Source organism: Chiloscyllium punctatum, chromosome 36 (genome assembly GCF_047496795.1).
Source record: "Chiloscyllium punctatum isolate Juve2018m chromosome 36, sChiPun1.3, whole genome shotgun sequence".
Lineage (NCBI taxonomy): Eukaryota > Metazoa > Chordata > Chondrichthyes > Orectolobiformes > Hemiscylliidae > Chiloscyllium > Chiloscyllium punctatum.
Genome location: NC_092774.1, coordinates 69,694,953 through 69,713,705, shown reverse-complemented (window position 1 = coordinate 69,713,705; position 18,753 = coordinate 69,694,953). Strand labels below are relative to the sequence as shown.

The window sequence follows — 18,753 nt, the reverse complement described above, 5'->3', positions numbered from 1 at the left end:
CTGTGGGACTCTATGATTCGCATCTCTTTGTCGGTCCGACAGTTTTGAATTTCCAAATGAACACCTCACTAAATCAGGCCGAATAAAATCCAATCTAATTCGTCAACTCTGATGCAGAGGTGCTGGTGTTGAATTGGGGTGGACAAGGTCAGAAGTCACACGGCGCCAGATGAAGTGATGAAGGAGCAGCACTCGTGAAAAAGCAATGCTCCTAAAGCTTGTGATTTCAAATAAACTTGTTGCACTGTAACATGGTGTCATGTGACTTCTTCAACTCTGGGTTTGTCTCAAACTTGACGGGATACTTTGTCCAACTCGGCATATTTTATCAATATTGCTTGGAGGAATTTTTTTGAAAGATTAGATTCCCTACAGTATGGAAACAGGCCCTTTGGCCCAACAAGTCCACACTGGCCCTCCGCAGAGTAACCCAGCCAGACCCATTCCCTTATCCCTATTCCTCTACATTTACCCCTGTAATGCACCACACCTACACATCCCTGAACACTATGGGACAATTTAGATGGGCCAATCCATCCTAACCTGCACACCTTTAGACTATGGGAAGGAAACCAGAGCACTCAGAGGAAACCCATACAGACCTGCTGGGGCGGGGTGGGGGGTGGGCATCGTGAAAGCTACACACAGACTGTCACCCCGAGTGTGGAATTGAACCCAGGTCAGCATCGTGAGGCAGTGGTACTAACCACGGAGTCATCGTGCCACCCTTGAGCCATGTAGGTGGGCTTGTTTGGGGGGGGGGGGGGGGGAAGAGAGGGTGGTGCGAGTCCAGCACAAAACAAAAAAAAAGCTCACTGCACCCACTGTCAGAATGGGCAGGAGGTTCAGCCTTGGGGGTGACCCACAGCAGTGTCACTGGTGGAATCTGATTGTTGGATGCACTGGTGCCCCTGCTGGTGCCTCCGCAAGTTGCAGAACAACGTGAACCTCCGCCCACAGTCAGGGCAGGCAAACGACTTCTCCCCGGTGTGAACCCATTGGTGGGCCAGCAGGTTGGAGGAGCGGGTGAACCCCTTCCCACACTCGGGGCAGCTGAATAGCCTTTCCCTGGTGTGGACCCGCCGGTGGGACAACAGGTCAGAGGAATTGCTGAAGGCCTTACAACACTCAGAGCAGGCAAAAGGCCTCTCCCCCGTGTGGACCCGCTGGTGTCTCAGTAGGGTGGAGGTACTGCTGAAGACCTTCCCGCACTTGGGGCAGCTGAAGGGCCTCTCCCCCGTGTGGACCCGCTGATGGGCAAGCAGGTTGGAGGACTTATTGAAGGCCTTCCCACACTCTGGGCAGCTGAAGGGCCTCTCCCCCGTGTGGACCCGCTGATGGGAGAGCAGGTTGGAGGAATTGCTGAAGGCCTTCCCACACTCTGGGCAGCTGAAGGGCCTCTCCCCCGTGTGGACCCGCTGATGGGCCAGCAGGTGGGACGATTTCCTGAAGGCCTTCCCACACTCTGGGCAGCTGAAGGGCCTCTCCCCAGTGTGGATTCGCCGGTGGGTCAGCAGGGAGGAGGAATAGCTGAAGGCCTTCCCGCACTCTGGGCAGCTGAAGGGCCTCTCCCCCGTGTGGATTCGCCGGTGGGTCAGCAGGGAGGAGGAATAGCTGAAGGCCTTCCCGCACTCTGGGCAGCTGAAGGGCCTCTCCCCCGTGTGGATCTGCTGATGGGCCAGCAGGTGGGACGATTTCCTGAAGGCCTTCCCTCACTCTGGGCAGCTGAAGGGCCTCTCCCCCGTGTGGATTCGCCGGTGGGTCAGCAGGGAGGAGGAACAGCTGAAGGCCTTCCCGCACTCTGGGCAGCTGAAGGGCCTCTCTCCCGTATGGACCCGCTGATGGGCCAGCAGGATGGAGGAATTGCTGAAGGCCTTCCCACACTCTGGGCAGCTGAAGCGCCTCTCCCCCGTGTGGACTCGCCAGTGCGTCAGCAGGTTGGAGGAGTCGCTGAAGGCTTTCCCGCACTCATGGCAACTGAAGAGCCTCTCCCCTGCGTGACATCGCTGGTGGGTCTGGAGGTTGTCCACCCAAGTGAACCCTTTCCCGCACACGGAGCAGTAAAACGTCCTCTCACCAGTGTGTATATGCTGGTGGGCTAGCAGGACACAGGAGCAAGTAAAGCCCTTTGCCCGCTCGGGGCAGGAGAACGGCCTCTTCCCAGTGTGATTGCACTGATGAGTCGCCAGGACAGATGGGACACGGAAGTCCTTCCCGCAGTCGCCACACTTCCATGGTTTCTCAACAGGTTGTGTTTCCTCGGGTTTCTCCATGGCCGAAGCTTCACCTGCACACACACGTGTACAACCTCACCATGAATTCGTCTTTCCAGGCAGTAGAGTTGTTTCAGGCTCCACACTCAGTGCGCTGCAACAGTAGGGTCTTTCAACCAGTGCCCCCGTACTCAAACAGGAACCAAAAAGAAAGCTTTGCTCCTTCTCACAGAATCATAGTTGAAAATTGTTGCGGTCCTGATGGATTGAGTAACTGTCAGACACTGACGTGAAAGTGAGGACTGGAGACGCTGGAGAGTCAGAGCCAAAAACAGCATCGCTGGAAAAGCGCAGCATCAGAGAAGCAGGAGAATCAACATTTTGAACATAAGCCCTTTATCTGTTGACTTTGAAACTTCTGTCTTTAGATAGTCTGTAAGAAAAGATTACAAAAGTCATCACTGCCAGTCCGGTTAAGAATGAGATATCAAGGCATTGACACTGACACCAGAGATAAACTGTACACATAGATGTGGCAAATGTTAGTGGCAAGCCAGAGTGATAGAGATATTAGGCACAGAAACAGACCCTTCGGTCTAATTCATCCGTGCCAACTAGATAACCTAACCTAATCTCGGCCGATTTGCCAGCATTTGGCCCATATCGTCTCAACCCTTCCTAATCGTATACCCATCCAGATGCCTTTTAATGTCATAATTGTACCAGCACCCACCACTTCCTCTGACAGCTCTTTCCTTAAACACGCCACTTTCTGCATGAAAGACTCATCCCTTAGGTTCCTTTGTTAAGTTCTTTTGCTTGAGCTTCTTACACTGCAATACGCCAACTTCTGTGAACAACCAAACTTTATTAAGTACAGTACAAGCTGTGGAGAAACTATTAACACTCTTTGCAATGCTGGTACACAACAGTACCAAACAAAAACCCCTTAAACAAAGTAAAACTGAAACAGAGGCTTACAGTTGAAGTTAGAAGGCCAGAAGAAGGAGAGAATGTTAGCAGTCATTCTCCACATAGTCCACTGCTTAACCCAAACAAGACTTCAGCTTTCAGGACTGACCACACCCTTTCATTATACAGGTCACTTCTAAAACATAAAAGCTTTGGCCTCAAGTCTCATCTGTTCACATATAACCAAAAATGCCTCCCAATACCGTTTTTCATCTCTGTACTAAACCAGTCGCTTCTGAGCCCGGGTTTTTTTTACCATCGCTCTGAAAAAAACTAAGGACACAGCATCCTTGAGAAGAAGGACCAGCTTTTAGTAAAAGTACCAGCTTTGTGACAGAGGGATATAGGCCAAACACTGGCAGGTGGGATTAGATTAGTTTGAGAACATAGCATGGAGTAGTTGGACTGAAGGGACTGTTTCTGTGCTGTTTGACTCGGTAACTGTTCTGCAATGGTCTGAAAACCATTTTCTTGCCTTCCCCCATAAACATCCCCTTCTTTGTTGTTCCAAAATCAGATGAACTCAGCCTTGATTATATTCAATGATCCCATAACTGCAGGAAGACATCCCCACTTCTGGACTCAATTACTCTTGCTAATCTAACACGTGCTTTGCTCATTGCTTGCTACATCTATCTGACAACTGGCATTGACTGGTATGGAAGGATGCTGAGGCCCCTTTATACACATTCCTGATGAAGGTCTCGTGCCTGTAACGCTGACTCTCCTGCTCCTCGGATGCTGCCTCATCTGCTGTGCATTTCGAGCACCACACTTTTCGACTCTGATCTCCAACATTTGCAGTCCTCACTTTCTCCACATCCTAATATATCACCAGTTAAACAATGCATCTCCTTTCTGCTTCCCCACCCCACAAGGGAATGCTATCACTTCACATCATGGTACTCCATTTTCCATGAGTTTGCCAACTGAGACACAGACCTGGCCCAACTTTTCCAGAATCTGTCCCCTCCATAAATTGAGATTGTGAGAGACAGACAATAGGGTGTCTCTGATTAGCAGGAGGACTACGCTCCTTCCGGTCCTCCAGTGCTTCCTATTGGCCCAACAAAAGGAGATCACGCGCAGTTTCCGTGGACAACCAGGAGCACGCACAGGTTTTGCTGACACCAGCGAACATGCGCAGTGTTAGTTGTCACCGAGGAGCATGCGCAAGACGCTCTGTGAAGTTGCTGGTGTTACTGACAGGTTTTGTGCCCAAATGACAATTGGAGACAAGAAAGGCTGGAGCGACATTTTATATTTATCCTGCGACTCGACATTTTATTCCTTTTGCATTTTATTTGACTACTCATCTTTTTCTCAGGGTAGGGGACTCCCAAACTGGAGAGCATAGGTTGAGGGTGAGAGGGAAAGGATTTAAAAAGGACCTAAGGAGTAGAAAAAAAGTGTGAAAGTTAATTCCCCTCAAGAAGTGCCCTGTCCAAACCTGCACATCTTTGGATTGTGGGAAGAAACCGGGGCACCCAGAGGAAACCCAAGCAGACACGGGGAGAATGTACAAACTCCACACAGACAGTCACCCAAGGCTGGTATCGACCATGGTGGTGTGAGGCAGCAGTGCTAACCAATATTCGCAAAATACTAAATTCAAACTTGATTGGAATTCAGTATTTTGGGGCAAGATTTAAATCAATTGGCCAAAATTGAGTATATTTTTGTCTCCAGGCAACCCAGCTACTGAGCTGTTAAAATGTTAAATTGTTACCTTGTTCAGAACGTTTGGTGCTATGTCAGGTGGTTCTGCTCACTTTTCAACTCTCTTGAAGGTAGAATACACCTCTACACCTTCTAACAGAACCAATTTTTCAAGACTAGGAATCGGCCATTCACCCCTAACAGGCGAAAGTGAGTACTGCAGATGCTGGAGATTAGAGTCAAGACTGTGGTGCTGGAAAAGCACAGCAAGTCAGGCAACATCCAAGGAGCAGGAAAATTGACATTTTGGACAAAAGCCTCATTCACCCCGAACAGCCTGTCCTCAACTGCACATAGTTCAAAGCAAGTTTGAGAAAGATGGCTGCAGCTTTGTCTTAATATAAAATTGAACATGCGTTCAAACTTTAATGCTGTTTCTGAATATATTATTTTAGCTATACTCAGTTTGAAAGATCAGCCATTTCTCGTGCACCCCTATCTCCCAGGCAGTGTCATCACCAACCATTCTCTCTCTCTCTTCTGAGATGAGCTTAATACAGCGATCAAAGAGAGCTCGAGGCATGAGAAAGTTTAGTGGGAGTTGGAAGAGATACAGAATGGACAGGGTGACAGAGTGTGGGGGTCATTGAGAAACTGGGGGGAACAGAGGGTGGTGGGGGTGGAAAGGAAAGACTCGGGGATCAAAGGGTGGAGGAAGACAATGAGAGCGAGAGAGAGAAAATGGGGGGCAGAGAGTTGCGGGGCGAGAGAGAATGGATGGGGGCAGTGGGTGGGGAGAGAGACAGCACAATTCCCACCTTCCCCAGGACTGGGGCAGTGTCCCATGAACTGGAACCTACTCCTCCCACAGCAGTCATTTCTCAATCCACATGTGGCTAAAGCAGAAGAATTATATATTCCCTGCAGGCCATTTCACCCAGACTCATCAACTTACTCTACAGCCCTGCAGTTCCCCATAGCTAACCCACTCTAACCTGCACATACCTGGACACTTTAGCACAGCCGATCCATCCGAAACTGCAGATCCTTGGACTGTGGGAGGATACCGGAGCACCCAGAGGTAACCCACGCAGACAGAAGGGGGAGAACATACCAAAGTTCACACAGACAGTCACGAGAAGGTGGAATCAAATCGCTTCTAACAATTCTCCCACACCTGCAAAACCCTGATCACTATGGGTAATTTAGCAGGGCCAATCCACCCTAACCTGGGCAAAGATAAAAATCACATGACGCCAGTCCAACACGTTTATTTGGAAGCACTAGCTTTCTGAGCACTGCTCCTTCATCAGGTGGTTGTGGAGTATAAGATCATAAGACACTGAGTTTACAGCAAAACATTAGAGTCATGCCACTGAAATGATACATTGAAGAAACCTGGATTGTAAAGTCTTTCATCTTTTAGAAAGAGTTGCTGGTGTCATTAATATGGAAACCCCAGAACTTCTTATAAGACACCTACTCGAGATAACTTAAGGTTTTATTCGAAAAGATGACAACTCAGCTCAGACAATGCATTAAAGGTGTGAGGCCAGAGTCTGTCTGTATCCCAGTTTTTGAATCAGACTGGTTCTATTTCCAAAGTGGAATTTATAAAATATTCTATGTATTGTCTGCCTGCAGATTGTGCATTTTTTGAGCAAAATACATGGTAACTGCAAATACAAATTCACCCCATAGACCTTGGTGTGTGTGTGTGCGCACGCACACACGAGAGAGAGAAAAAGTCTAGTTCCATACTGTATATCTCTAGGTCTATTGCATAACAGGTGCTTTATTTCTGTTGATGTAAATATTGTTATAAATCATAGCTGGGTCCTAATACATAGATGTAAGGGAGAGACAATTCTTCAATTAGGGCACTATAAGATTCTTGGCAGACCCCTATTTCTAGTTTACTTGCCAATGAACAGACACAAGCACCTATTTAATTCTAACTTTTCATGTTTTTTGTTATATTTTCTGGTATGATACTCTATGTCTGGATGGTTGACAGGCTGGGAGATTGTGGGTTGGACTTTGATTGACTGAATGATTTATTGTTCCGGAAGGTGTCAAAGGAGGTTAAAGCTTCAGCAGAAATGAAGCAGAGCTGAGAACAGACAACAACTGTGTGGGAACAGGGAGATCAATAGAGGACAAATAAACCAGGACCTGAAATCCGAGCTGACACCAGACTACCCTGTGATCAGTGCTTTGATTAGCAGTGTCAACCCTCTACCTTTACCTAGCTTCCCATTCGACTTGAATGCCACATCTCCCCTCAATATTTAGGATCCAATCCTTGTCATCCTGAAGCCATGTCTCTGTAAGGAGTCCCAGATCAAAATCATTCTCTTCATTGTGTACAGTCAATTCATTCACTTTTGTTATGTTGCAGCACTGGTACGACACGGGGTAACCCCCTCTGCTAAATTAAACCATCAACACAGAAGTGATTCACCCCATGCAGTAATATGTAAAAGTTTGAGAGGCAAAGAACTATCCCAGAGGTAAATATTTAAAAGTAAAAATTAACAACTTTACTCTTTATGTCCAACACAGAGAATATTAAAACTCACAAAAATGCCTGGTGTTATAGTCCAAAACATCGGATCATTTTATTGGTGTTAATATTATCAAAATATTTAATTCAAACTTGATTGGACTTTGGTATTTTGGGGCAAAATCTAAACTGATTGGCCGAATTTGAATTTGTTTGTGCCTTTTGGCAACCATTTATTAAGATCGTGGCTGATCTATCCATCATCTCAGCTCTTCTTACTTGCATTATCCCGAATCCTTGATTCCCTAAGGGGTGGGGGTGGGAGGGGTGTATGAGCAGGATGCTCTTCGGAGGGGTCAGAATGGACTTGATGGGCTGAATAGCCTGCTTCCACACTGTAGGGCTTCTATGATCTACCGCAGTTGTGTTTGCCTCAGATCACAGCTCCCAGAATCTCCCACCTTCTGCAAATCGAAAGACAAATCCCACCCTGCCCTCTCGTATGTATGTTATCTAAATGCTTAATCGTTTCTCGTGAACACAGCCCACACCTCCCTCTGCTGCCAGTAACCTTTACAATGCTGATGAAACAATGCCATTCCTGCAGTACTGAAAACCGTAAGGCTTCTAACGATACCAGTTACACACAGCTCCTTCTGATGGACAGCATTGGAAATACAATGTTGGAGGCTGGCCGAAATGAGCAGTTTAAAACAAAAATCCACCTAATCCTTCACTGGGCACCCCAATCAGCACACTGTCCTTACTGCTGGGAAGCCTTAAAGCACTTCACCCCCACAGTGCAATGAATTCCCACTTTCCACCAAAATCCTAAACGTGCTCACGTACTCAGTTGCTGTCTCACCAATGAAATACTTCATTGTCACTTCTTCTGCTTCCAGTAAAGGCAAAACATCTTTGAAAGCTGCTCTGAAAGTTCAATCTTCACAACAACACTTCTGCTTTCACGCAAGATGATTAATGTCATACAGCACAGAAACACAGCCTTCGGTCCAACTCATCCATGCCGACCAGATATCCTAAACTCATCTAATCCCATTTGCCAGCATTTGGCCTGTATCTCTCTAAATCCTTCTTATTCACATACCCATCCAGATGCCTTTTCAATGTTGTAATTGTAGTCGCCTCCACCACTTCCTCTGGCAGCTCATTCCAAACATGCACTATCCTCTGTGTGAAAAAGTTGCCCCTCAGGTCCGTTTTAAATCTTTCTCCTTTCACGTGAAACCTATGCACTCTAGGTTTGGAGTCGCCTATTATGGGGAAAAGATTTTGGCTATCCAACCTATCTATACCCCTTATCAACTCTTGTAAGGTCACCCATCAGCCTCCAATGCTCCAGGGAAATTATTCCTGGCATATTCAGCATCTTCATATCGCTCAAACCCTCCAACTCTGCCTACATCTTTGTAAATCTTTTCTGAACCCTTTTAAGTTTCACACTATTCTTCCAGAGGAGGGCAACTGGAATTGCACAGTTTTCCAAAAGTGGCCTAACATGACCTCCCAACCCCTGTACTCAATGCTCTGACCAATAAAGGAAAGCGTACCAAATGCCTTCTTCACAATCCTGTCTCCCTGCAATTCCACTTTCAAGGAATTATGAACTGCAAGGACACTTTGTTTAGCATCACTTCCCGTTAATTATGTAAGTCGCGCCCTGATTTGCCTTCCAAAATGTAACACCTCACATTTATCTAAATTAAACTCATTTTGCCACTCCTTGGCCCATCAGCCCATCCGATCAATTCTAATTTATATTGAACTTCGCTTCCTCTCTCATCCCCTAAAAGCTGAGAATCTCCATCCCACACACACTTCCTCCATTCTGACTTTGCTGAACCTAATTCCTGCTGTAACTCATCCTGAAGGGTGTGGTTCATGCTGATTAACAGGCCCCCACTCGGGGAGGGGTGAGATCTAATTCAAACAGACAGAATTCTGAATGGCCTGGACAGAGTGCACATGGGGAAGATGTTCCTATTGGTCGGAGAGTCTAGGACCTGAGGGCACAGCATCAGAGTAAAAGGAATATCTTTGAGAACAAAGATAAGGTGAAACGTTTTCAGCTGGTGAGTGGTGAATATGTGGAATTCATTGCTACAGAAGGCTGTGGAGGCCAGGTCACTGAGTAGATTTAAGATGGAGATAGATAGGTTCTTGAGTATCAAGGGGATCGAGGGTTACAGGGAGAAAGTGGGCGAATGGGATTGAGAAACTAATCAGCCAGAACGTAATAGTGCAGCAGCCCTGATGGGCTGAGAGGCCTAATTTCTGCTCCTGTGTTTTATGGTCTCTTGCTGTCCTGGACTAGGAGTGTGCAAATTGGGAGCAGGAATAGGCCATTTAGCCTGTCAAGCTTGAATCAGCATTGAACAGATCATAAGTAGATATGAGTATACCGACGTAAAAGGTAAAAACAAGGACTGCAGATGCTGGAAACCAGAGTCTAGATTAGAGTGGTGCTGGAAAAGCACAGCAGGTCAGGCAGTTCCTTGGATGCTGCCTGACCTGCCATGAATATACCTACATTCAGGTTAATAGGCTGGAAATTTTTCCACTGGAGCAGAGGAGGAGTATAAAATTGTGACGGGTATAGATGAGGTGAACGGCCAAAATCCTTTCTCTAGAATGGGGGTTCAAGACTACGGAGCAAAATTTGAAAGAGAGAGAGGAGAAAGATTTTAAAAGGACATGAGGATCGCCATTTTCCTCCCCCCCCCCCCCCCCCAGAGAGTGGTTTGCGTGTGGAATGAATTACCAGACAAAGGGGTGGATGCAGATACAGTTAGAACATTTAAAAGACATTTGGATTAGTATATGAATGATGAAGTTTAATTTAAATAAGTGTGAAGTGCTGGATTATAGAACATAGAAAAATACAGCGCAGTACAGGCCCTTCGGCCCTCGATGTTGCGCTGACCGAAGCCTACCTAACCTACACTAGCCCAATAACCTCCATATGCTTGACCAATGCCCGCTTAAATGACCATAAAGAGGGAGGGTCCACCACTGCTACTGGCAGGGCATTCCATGAACTCACAACCCGCTGAGTAAAAAATCTACCCCTAACATCTGTCCTATACCTACCACCCCTTAATTTAAAGCTGTGTCCCCTAGTAACAGCTGACTTCATTAGCGGAAAAAGGTTCTCACTGTCAACCCTATCTAAACCCCTAATCATCTTGTACACCTCTATCAAATCTCCCCTAAACCTTCTTTTCTCCAATGAGAAAAGCCCCAAGTGCCTCAGCCTTTCCTCATACGATCTTCCTACCATGCCAGGCAACATCCTGGTAAACCTCCTCTGCACTCGTTCCAAAGCCTCCAGATCCTTCCTATAGTATGGCGACCAAAACTGCACACAATACTCCAGATAAGGCCGCACCAGAGTCTTATACAACTGCAACATGACCTCAGGACTCTGGAAATCAATTCCTCTACCAATAAAGCCCAGTACACCATATGCCTTCTTCACAGCACTACTTACCTGGGTGGCAACTTTCAAAGATCTGTGTACATGGACACCAAGATCCCTCTGCTCATCCACACTACCAAGTAGTCTACCATTAGCCCAGTAATCCATCTTCTTGTTACTCCTACCAAAGTGAATGACTTCACACTTAGCTACATTGAATTCCCTTTGCCACCTTACTGCCCAGCTCTGCAACTTATCTATATCCGCTGTAACCTGCCACATCCTTCTTCGCTGTCCACAACTCCACCGACTTTCGTGTCATCTGCAAACATGCTCACTCAGCCTTCAAGCCCCTCCTCCAGGTCATTTATACAAATGACAAACAGCAATGGTCCCAAAACAGATCCTTGTGGAACACCGCTAGTAACTGCACTCCAAGATGAACCTATACCATCAACTCCTACCCTCTGTCTCCTTCCAGCCAGCCAATTCCTAATCCAAACCTCTAATGCACCCTCAATGCCATACTTCCATAGTTTTTGCATTAGCCTGCTATGGGGTACCTTATTTTGGAAAAGCAAATCAAAGCAGGACTTATGCACTTTATGGTAAGGTCCTGGGGAGTGTTGCTGAACAAAGAGACCTTGGAGTGCATGTTCATAGTTCCTTCAAGGTAGACTCCCAGGTAGATAGGATAGTGAAGGCAGCATTTGGTATGCTTTCCTTTATCAGTTACAGCACTGAGTAAAGGAGTTGGGAGGTAGGTGATGTTGCAGCTCTACAGGACATTGGTGAGGCCACATTTAGAATATTGCGTGCAACTCTGGTCTCCTGCCCATCAGAAGGACGGTGTGAAACTTGAAAAGGGTTCAGAAAAGATTACCAGCATGTTGCCAGATTTGAAAAAATTAGCCCTCGGGAGAGGCTGAATAGGCTGGGGCTGTTTTCCCTGCAGCGTCGGAGGCTCAGGGATGACCTTAGAGGTTTATAAAATCATGAGAGGCATGGATAGGGTAAATAGACAAAGTCTTCTCCTGGGGTGGGGGAGTGCAGAACTAAAGGTTTTGGGCGAACTGGGAGAGACATACAAGAGCTCTAAGGGGAGCCTTTTCACACAGAGTAGTGCATATATGAAATGACCAGCCAGAGGAAGTGGTGGAGACTGGTATAATTACAGAATTTAAAAGGCATTTGGATTGGTCTATAATAGAAGGGGTTCGAGGGATATGGGCCCAGGGCTGACAAATAGACTTGATTAGGATAACTAATAGGCAGTAACAAATTGGACCGAAGGGTCTGTTTCTGTGCTGTACATCTCTATGACTGCAATATAAAAGGTTCAGAGGGATAGAGGTGAAACACAGGCAGGTGGGTGGGTCCAGTTTAGTTTGAGAACATAGTCAGCATGGCCGAGTTGGACTGAAGGGTCCGTTTCTGTAAGTGATCTGTATTGGTCTTGCTTCCCCCATAACCATCACAGCTTGTTGTTCAAAACTCAGATGAACTCAGCCTTGGATATATTCAGTTACGCCCAAACTGCAGGAAGGCGTCCCCACTTCTGAACTCAATTCCTCTTGCTAATATACCACTTGCTTTACTCACTACTTGCTGCACCTGTCTGACAACTTGCACTGACTGGATTAGAAGGATGCAGAGGCCCCTTTGTTCATCCACACATCATTACTGATGAAAGGCTCGAGCCTGAAATGTCAATTCTCCTGTATTTGCCATTGAAAAAAGACCTGGACTAACTTTTCCAGAGGAGGGTGGGGGTGGGGAGAGAGTTGCATAGAGTACAATGGGTGAGTGGGGGAGGAGATGAAGGTGATAGGTCAAGGAGGAGAGGGTGGAGTGGATAGGTGGAGAAGAAGATAGGCAGGTCGGACAAGTCCAGACAAGTCAAGGAGACAGTTACTGAGCTGGAAGTTTGAAACTAGGATGAGGTGGGGGAAGGGGAAATGAGGAAGCTGTTGAAGTCCACATTGATGCCCTGGGGTTGAAGTGTTCCGAGGCGGAAGATGAGGTGTTCTTCCACCTCGGAACACTTAAACCTCAGGGCACCAATGTCTCCTTGACTTGTCCGACCTGCCTATCTTCTTTTCCACCTATCCACTCCACCCTCTCCTCCTTGACCTATCACCTTCAACCCCTCCCCCATCTCACCCATTGTACTCTATGCTACTCTCTCCCCACCCCCACCCTCCTCTAGCTTATCTCTCCACGCTTCAGGCTCATTGCCTTTATTCCTGATGAAGGGCTTTTGCCCGAAACGTCGATTTCGCTGCTCGTTGGATGCTGCCTGAACTGCTGTGCTCTTCCAGCACCACTAATCCAGTATTTGGTTTTCAGCATCTGCAGTCATTGTTTTTAACTTTTCCAGAGTCTGTCCTCTCCCTGGATTCACTCCGTTTCCCTTCAGTTCCTGCAAGTCAACAGCTCAACCCCAGAATGGAAAAGGGGTTGAGAAAAGTGTGTTGTACTCACAGCTGTTGGACAGAGGAAGGAAGTTGCAGTCTGGGGTGAAGCTCAATCTTCATTCAGAGAGAGAGGAGCAGAAGCAGCAACCACCTCAGAAGCACATGGTCCTACTTCCGCATCCAAACGATGGGTTTGCTGTGATTGGCAGGAGCACCAGTCTCCATCCGGTCCTCCAGAGCTTCTCATTGGTCCATCAAAACAAAGTCACAGAGTGTTTCCGCTTTTTGCGTGATGATACGTAATGTCTTGCTGACACTGTAGAACATGCGCATTTCGTTGCTGACACCGCGTAGCAAGCGCAGTATGGAGATGTTGGCATGACTGTCAGATTTTCAAAGTTAAAAAGTACACAATGCCACGTTGTCGCCCAACAGGTTTATCTGGAATCACTAGTTTTCGAAGCGCTGCTCCTTCATCGGTTGGTTGTGGAGCAGAATCATAACACACAGACTTTATAGCAACAGGATTGCAGTGTCATGGAATGGAATATTAAACAACTTTAGCTGACCTCTACCATCTTTTAGAATGATCATGTTAGTTTTGATTACTCCACATGTAAATCCCAAAACTTTTCAAAAGTTACGTTGTCAAGCTAGCTTTTAATAATAGGCGTCATCTCAAACAGATGTTAAGTTAAAGTTTGTCTGTGTCCCAGTGTTAGGTCAGATGGATTCTATTTCTATCGTGGTATTACAGAATATTACGTGTATGAGTTTTTGAGCAAATTAAAATGCGATTCTGCAAGTACAAATTCAACCCACAAACTTTTATGTGTGAGTGTGTGCAGGAGAAACCGAGTGATCATGTGTGTGAGAGAGAGTGTAATGGGGTATAAGTCTGCGAAAGGGTGTGTGTGAATGTATGCTTGTGTGTTTGAGTGAGTGAGTGTGAGAGAGAGAGAGAGAGAGAGAGAGAGAGAGGGAGAGAGAGAGACAGAATGTATAGTGTAGTGTGACATGAACCCAAGGTCCTGGTTGAGGCCATCTCCATGGGTATTGAACTTGGCTATCCTCTGCACAGCCACTTTCCATGATTGCCTGTCCTGAAGTCTGCCTTGAAGGATAGTCACCCGAAGGTCCAAGTCTGAATGTCCCAGACCACTGTAGTATTTCCCAACTGGGAGGGAACACTCCTCGCTGGTGATTGTTGTGCAGTGTCCATTCATCTGTTGCTGTTGCCTTTGCTGGGTCTCACCAATATACCAAGACTCAGGGCATCATTGCCTGCAGCGTATGAGATAAACAATGTTGGCTGAGTCACATGAGTACCTGCTGTACTCATGGTGGGTGGTGTCACACGTGTAATGGTGGTAATTGTGTCAACACTCTGATACGTCTTTCATCATCTGCCGTGACAGAGTTGTATTGTGTTGTCCTGAAGGCCAGGCAGTTTTCTGAGAACAATTATCTGTTTAAAGTTTGCCGGTTGTTTGAAGGCGAGAAGTGGAGGCGTGGGGAAGGTCTTGGCGAGGTGCTCATCCTCATCAATAATGTGTTGCAGGCTGTGAAGAACATGGCGTAGTGTTTCTGCTTCTGAGAAGTACTGGACAACAAATGGTACCATTTTGGTTGCAGCTCGTATCTGTCTCCTAAAGGAAGTCATTCCAATTTCTTGCTGTGACATTGGAACTGGCAGTTGATAAGTTGAACATTGTACCCCCTTCTTATGAGAGCATGCTTGTGTACTTCCAAGTGTCTGCCACGTTCCTCCTCACCTGAACAGATCCTGTGTATGTGAAGGGCTTGTCCAGAGGGGGTGGCTGTTTTAATATGTTTCACTAGAGAAGTGTAGCACTGTCAGGTTATCCGTGGGTTTGCGGTACAGAGAAGTGCTGAGATACCCATTCTTGATAGAGCTGCATGTGTTCAAAAATGAGACAGATACTAAAGAGTGTGGCGAGTGTGATGGTGGGATGAAACTTGTTAATATCACAGTATCGTTGTTTCAGTGACTCCTCAACATGGGTCCAGAGGAAGAAATGTCATCAATATATCTGGTGTATAGTGTTGGTTGGAGGTCCTGTGCAGAAAAGAAGCCTTGTTCGAACCCCTGCGTGAAAATGTTGGCATACTGGGGTGAAGATTTGGTCCCCATGGCTGTTCTATGTGTCTGGATGAAGAACTGGTTACCAAAGGTGAAAATGTGGTTGAGAATGAAGCAGATGAGTTGTAGGACAGTGCTCAGAGATTGGCAGTTGTTGGTATTGAGTACTGAAGCTGTTACCGTGATGCCATCATCATGAGGAATGCTGGTGTAGAGTGCTGACACATCCACGGATTCAACTAGTCCGTGGATGCTGAGCTTCTGGAAGGATTGGATCAGAAGCCTTGATGAATGCTGTCAGTTCACGGTTGTGCTCTTTGGTCAGATCAGCTGGTAGTTGCCTGTCGTGTTCCTGGTCAGTTGTTTGTACACTTCCTTGCAGAAGTCCATTTATTCCGAATTACTCAAAAACTGCATAAATCCATGTAAGATTCTGTAGCTCCCACTTTAGAAATTCAATCAGTTTCAGCTAACATTGGGACACAGACAGACTTCAATGTCTCACCTTCAATCCATTATCTGAGCTGAGATGACAACTATTGTTAAAAGCTATCTTGAGAATGTAAGTTTAAAAAAGTTCTGGGATTTACAAATGAAGGAACCAAAACTAACATGGTCATCCAAGATGCAAGCTCACCTGCACACCTTAGCACAGCTGATCCACCCTAAAGTGCAGATCTTTGGACTGTGGGAGGAAGCCAGAACACCCAGAGGTAACCAACACAGACACACGGGGGAGAACATGCCAAACTTCACACAGACACTCACCCAAGGGTGGAATCAAACACAGGCTCCCGGCATTATTAAACAGTAATGCTAACCACTGAGCCACCATCCCACCCAGTGCTTTGAGGTACTGCTTTGTCTTTGCAGCTTTTAACTTCTCATGCAGCCTCAGCAGAGGCTGTGTCCTGCTGACATTGTTGGACCACACCCATTGCACTTCCCTTTCCCACTTCTCCAGCCTAGAGCACAGCGGTTCTTGAATCCTGGCATCAGATTCTGATGCCATCTGTGCTTCTGCTGCCAACTGCAGAGAACGGAGGCAATCCCCGTCACTATTCTGTCCGTTATCTCCCCCTCCCTAACATTGTTCTTACTCACACCACCCCACAGTTAGCTCCTCTCCCCTGCAGCCTTCTCTCAGATCCCCTTTACCTGCCTGACCCGGGCTCACACCCTCCTGACCCTGTCCACTGATCCCATCAGAAGGCTCTGTCCAGAGGGAAAGACCATCTCCCGAAATAAAAAGCATCTGATTAACTTTCCTCCTTGCCCTCCCAGCGTGTCAGCAACCTGGCTTCCAGCTCCACCTCTCTGAGCCGAAGGTCCTCCAAGTTGTGTTTGCCCTAGATCACATCATCCAGAGCCTTCCACCTTTTGCAAATCGAAAGACAAGTCTCACCCTGCCCTCTCCCGTGTCTATTGTGTAACTGCTTAATCATTTCTAGTGGCTGAGCAGAGACTGATAGCCAAGTTTGGAACCCATGAGGATGGCCTCCACCAGGACCTTGGGTTCATGTTGCATTACAGGTGACCCCACTACACTGGCTGTCTCTCACAGACAGCCATACATTCTCACATACTCACGCAGGCACTCTCTCAGATATACGCGCTCTCTCAGATGCACACACATGTACCCACCCACACACACATCCTCTCACAGACTTATACTCCTGCACACTCTCACTTTACCAAGCATGCACACACGCAAACACACAGTCTCTCAGCCAGACCCGCGTGTATGCACACACACACTCACTCTCATGCATGCACACATAGATAAGACCATGGGGTGAATTTGCATTTGCAGAATTATATTTGTAGATACATTCTATTTTGCTCAAAAAGTGCACAATCTGCAGGCAACCACTCCATGTAATATTTTCTAAATTCCTACTTTGGGAACAGAACCAGTATGACTCAAGACAGACTCTAACCTTACATCTTTCATGCATTGTCTGGGCTGAGATGGCACCTCTTTGTAAAACCTTAAGTTATCTCGAGACTGTGACTTAAAAGAAGTTTTGGGATTTACATACTAATGAACTGAAACCTGCAACCCATTCTAAAGATGAAACACTTAAAAGCAGTCGAGATTTGTTCAATATATCATTTTGCTTCAAATTCTGTGTCTTATGATCCTGCTATACAGCTACCTGACGAAGGAACAACACTCCGAAAGCGAGTGCTTCCAAATATAACTGTTGGACTATAACTGGATTTTTAACTTTGTTTCCAGTGAAGACAGCCCACCCCTCCCACTGCTGCCAGTAAACTTTACAATGCTGAGGAAACAATGAACCATCAGTCCTGAAAAATGTACGATTCTAATACTAAGAGCTACACACTGACTGCTCCTTCTGAGAGAAGACATTAGAAACCTTGCGCCGGAGATTGAAAGAAATGAGCAGATTTTTAAAAAAACCTGTTGGATCTCATAGCCTTCAATGTCTGAGTCCGACGGTAAGTTCAGGTAACTTTTTTGGGAACTAACTTTGTTGCAGCTTCAGGTCGTCCCAGCAAAAAGGTGCACAAAAAGTAGCTTTTTTTTTAAACACACACACACACACACACACACACACACACACACAGTCCCCTGCATCCCACTTTCTCCACTATTGGTCAGCTGAGTTGTCCCTTTGTAATTCGATCCTTGGTGCAGCCTTAGCCTGGAGGAAGTATTGCTTCACTCAGCAATTGCAACCCATAGCCTGTATGCAAGTAAGATTCCCCCCGCGCACTTGCAGAGGGGCTGTCAAGAGTCAACCGCACTGCTGTGGGTCTGGAGTCACATATAGGCCAGACCAGGGAAAGGATGCAGCTGGGACGACTGAGTGAATCCTTTCCCACAACGGCAGTTTCCTCCCCTAAAGCATGAGTGAATCAGATTGGGGAGTTTGTTCCCCGAAAATGGTTTCATAATGAGATTCTGAACTCCAGATTTCTGACTGAACTCCAAATCCGCCATCTGCTTTGGTGAGATTCAAACCCGGGAGTCCCCAGAACTGGGTTATTAATGCAGTCGATAACGGCACTCGGCCGAAGCTCCTTCAATCCCCCTGTGATGGTTGGTGAACTCACTGATGTCTCTGCAGGTGGGAGGAGCGGGTGAAGCCCTTCCCGCACGGAGAGCAAGTGAACGGTCTCTTTGATCCTCCAAGCTGAGAAACTGGTGTGAAGTACTGTACTTTTCACAGTCACTGCACTGAATCTCCCTCATTCGGGTGTATCAGTATTCTTCCTGCCACACCAGTGTCCAAGCAGACAAAAGCAAACATTTTTTCTCAACTGGAATGGCTGCTGATATTCAAGTCCCAATGAATCAAGTGGCTCTGTCAGAAGCTGTTATATCTTGTGGGCGGCACGGTGGCACAGTGGCTAGCACTGCTGTCTCACAGCGCCAGAGACCCGGGTTCAATTCCCCGTGTCTGCGTGGGTTT

At 46.7% G+C, this 18,753-nt stretch overlaps 1 pseudogene; it reads right to left on the bottom strand.

The window, feature by feature from the left end:
* Window positions 1-768: 768 nt before the first annotated feature.
* LOC140460642 (uncharacterized) lies at window positions 769-18,369 on the bottom strand (annotated as a pseudogene).
* Between the last annotated feature and the right edge of the window lie 384 nt (window positions 18,370-18,753).